Source organism: Nematolebias whitei, chromosome 1 (assembly GCF_014905685.2).
Source record: "Nematolebias whitei isolate Nwh7 chromosome 1, NemWhi1, whole genome shotgun sequence".
In the NCBI taxonomy this organism is placed as follows: Eukaryota; Metazoa; Chordata; class Actinopteri; order Cyprinodontiformes; family Rivulidae; genus Nematolebias; species Nematolebias whitei.
In genome coordinates this window covers 78,520,607-78,524,840 of record NC_056498.1, presented here as the reverse complement: position 1 = coordinate 78,524,840, position 4,234 = coordinate 78,520,607, and positions in this window count along the sequence as shown.

Here is a 4,234-nt window from a genome sequence, read left to right as displayed (position 1 = left end):
CAGACTATATCTATAGATCGACAGACAGACAGACTATATCTATAGATCGACAGACAGACAGACAGATATATATGTAAGTTAACACTATTTATCTGAGGAGCCAGTAGATTGATTTGAGTTTTAACATATTAGCAAAACGACTCATAACTAGCTCTGAAAATATAAACTAAAGGTCACCAATCAATTCTACTGTTAGCAGAGATGTAGTTTCCAGGAAAATATGCGTGCTATCATGAAAAATACCGGTAGGTGGAGGAATAAATGCACACGACGTCAGCTCAGGTTTCGTCAAGAGAAGAAGAAGAGACCATTTTATTAAAACTCTCGCGATTATATACGCTCCATACAGGAAGCACAGGAAGTGCTCTTTCAAAATAAAATACAAAATAAAAGTACAAATGAGAGCATACACATCTTACTTTGGATGAACCCTTGGCACGTTCACCCTCGTGCAATATTCAACACGTTACATCTAAATTTAACTTAACTGAGCCTTGAAGGTAGAAAATCATCCTGTCACGATTTCTCCCTCTCGCTCACTGGAGCTGCAGTTAATCCCTGTTGATCTGTTTAATAAAAGCTTAGTTTAAAACTAAACACATCTCAGCACAATGTTATTTTTTACTTGGACACAGCTGACAACACTAGAAATATTTCCTACCACGAACCAAACTTTTATCACGGCAAGGATCAGCCCAGTCCAAACTAAATAAATCCGTTCATACATACCATCACAGAAATCCCCAACAGTGTTGACGAGCTCGCGCTGCGCTTCTTCTTCTTCTGTTTTAAAGGCGGCGCGCGTGGCTTTTCTTCTTCTTCTTCTCTGTCTGTAACGTCAGCGCTGCAGCGCCGGCGCGAGCGGTTGTTGCACGTAACTGCGCCCGCGAACCACGCAACATTTTTTTTCTCATTCATAAAAAGCTCAAATCGGGGACAGGTCGTCCAAAACGGGGACTGTCCCCGAAAATCGGAAACATCTGGTCACCCTAAAACGTGTGCTTGGTGGTGGTCTGACATGTAGCTCCTGCTCATACGCAGCAAGATGATGCAGTCACCACACTAGATTATCCAAGCACGAGACGGAGCTGCTAACAGCTACACGTGCTAACAGACTCTCCACATGCAATTAGCTGCAGCGCTACAAACCACTGGCAACAGCAGCTTGGAACTAAATCACAAAATAAACTATTTGACTCAAGAGAAGTATTTTTTCATTAGGAATTGGAATAAATCACGGATCTACTCTGCTACAAACGTACAAAGCCTCTTCTTAAATGTGTTTTTACGGAAGGTGTGCATTAGCGCCCCCAACTGGTACGGAGTGTGGCTCAAAAACGACGTCTGCAATTATTTTTATGTTTTCTTTTCTAATTTTGTGTTTCTATAAAAATATTTAATAATTTGAATATTTCTACTTCTCGTTTCATTTTGTAATATATGTATTATACTAAATGTTTCTTTGATTTTCAAAAAAAAAGTTAAAAACAAATGTCCTGAATCTTCACCAGCGTATTCTTTGATATTTCCTTCTATCGTACGTCTTCTGTGATGATCATGTTTCTGACAAACCAAAATGACCTGTTTTATTGTTTCCTCTTGTCCACAGTGCTCACATTGACCTGCATTGTGTTTCTGAATCTTGTATAATGTGCTGTTAAGTCCTGTGTGTCCAAATCCTACAAACCGGATAACAAAAAAGTTGGGACACTAAACAAATTGTGAATAAAAACTGAATGCAATGATGTGGAGGTGCCAACATCTAATATTTTATTCAGAATAGAACACAAATCACAGATCAAAACTGAGAGAATGTATCATTTTAAGGGAAAAATCTGTTGTTTCCAAATTTCATGGCATCAACAAATCCCAAAAAAGTTGGGACAAGTCCATTTTTACCACTGTGTGGCATCCCCCCTTCTTCTTACAACACTCAACAGACGTCTGGGGACAGAGGAGACCAGTTTCTCAAGTTTAGAAATAGGAATGCTCTCCCATTCATGTCTAATACAGGCCTCTAACTGTTCAATCGTCTTGGACCTTCTTTGTCGCACCTTCCTCTTTATGATGCACCAAATGTTCTCTATAGGTGAAAGATCTGGACTGCAGGCTGGCCATTTCAGTACCCGGATCCTTCTCCTACGTAGCCATGATGTTGTGATTGCTGCAGAATGTGGTCTGGCATTATCGTGTTGAAAAATGCAGGGTCTTCCCTGAAAGAGATGATGTCTAGATGGGAGCATATGTTGTTCTAGAACCTGAACATAGTTCTCTGCATTAATGGTGCCTTTCCAGACATGCAAGCTGCCCATGCCACAAACGCTCATGCAACCCTATACCATCAGTGATGCAGGCTTCTCCCACTTGTCTCTGAATTCTGTAATACATATTATGTTTGTGTTTGATAAAAAACCAGTCCCCTTTTACTGCTCATGCACTTTTATTAAAGCTCTGCTCACGTCTGATGACTGGTGTCAATTCAATTTATTTATATAGCACCAATTCACAACAATGTTGTCTCCGGGCACTTTACAGAAACATTCACATACATAGAAAAGCCAATTAGTAAAGTTCTCTATCTAAAGAATCCAGCAGACAAGTTGAATCTTGGCTTCGTTGCAGTCTCCCATCCTGAGCAAGCACAGTGGCAACAGTGGAAAGGAAAAACTCCCTTTTAAAGGAAGAAACCTCCAGCAGAACCAGGCTCAGGACAAGTGGCCATCTGCTTTGACCGGCTGATTTTGAGAGGACAGGAAGGAGAGACAGACGAACACAGAATGGTAGGTCCAGGTATAGGTCCAAATGTATCTGAAAGACAAAAAAACACATGTTAAGGATAGAAAAAATAATTACAAATACAAAACAGGTTGAGCAGAGTAAGTAAAGACAGTAGCAGAGTGAAAAAATGTGGTCAGTTTGTCCTCCAGCAGTCAAAGCCTATAGCAGCATAACTGAGGGACAGTTCAGGAAACCCAAGCTGACCCTAACTATAGGCTTTACAAAAAAAAAAAAAAAAAGAGTCTTAAGCCCAGTCTTAAAACTGGATAATGTGTCAGCCTCACGGACAGAAACTGGAAGTTGGTTCCACAAGAGAGGAGCCTGATAAAGCTCAGCCTCCCATTCTGTTTTTGGAAACTCTAGGAACCGCAAGTAAACCTGCAGCCTGAGAGCGAAGTGCTCCGTTAGGAAAATATGGAACAATAAGATCTGTAACATAATGACCTTTTGCACCACTCCCACTCAGCCCCAACTCTGCTCAACTCTGCTCAGATCAGCCTGGATTTGCACAACACTTCAGGACGGGTTCTGGAGGCGTGTCCAGAATCCTAAATCCTGCTAATGAACTTTTAATGAACTTTAGTTCACTGAGTGAGAGCTCTGTGATGAGTTAAATTCAATGCAGTCTGCTCCTCAGATAAATTATGTTAAATTATTATTTTTAAATATGAATGTTTCTGTTCAGTGCACTGAGACGACTTCTGTTGTGACTTGGCGTTATATAAATAAACTGAATTGAATTAAATCTGATGAACCAGATTCTACAAAAACATTTTATATTTAAAATTCTATATTTTTCTTCATCATTTGATGTATTTGCACTCATTGTGTCTACTTTTATTGTTCAATTTAGATATGTGGTTTTGTTTCTTGTATACAGATTTTCTTTTGGCTTTGTTTTAAAGTTTAATTCTTGTTTTGTGATTTGTACATCTGTGGGTAATAATAAAGTTGAACCAAAGGCTCTTCTTTAAACATGTTTGAGAGAAATATTCCTGAGAGATTTAGTCTTTTTATGATTTTTCAGCTGAGTTAACTTTAATTAACTGATTATTTAATAAAGTCAAAGTGAAAACAGGATTTCATGATAAAACCGGCACAGTTTATTTATTTTTATTCTTCACTGATTAAAAAAAACATTATTTTTTATACATAAAATGTATAAAAAAAAAAACAAGTAAATGTCCGGGTCCCCCCTCCTGCCAGGGCTCGGAATCTGGCCTTTGTGAGCACGTGACGCCGGGGCTCGGGGTCCGGTCTTGCGTGCTTCAACGGGTCGGCAGCTCGTATGATTCTCCGCGGTGACTCCACTCACTCTGAATTTATATATACTTTATTTAAAATAAATAAATAAATTATAATTATAAATCATAAATAATATAATTTATACTATGTACACATACATATACATATATATACATACATATACATATGTATATATATATATATATATATA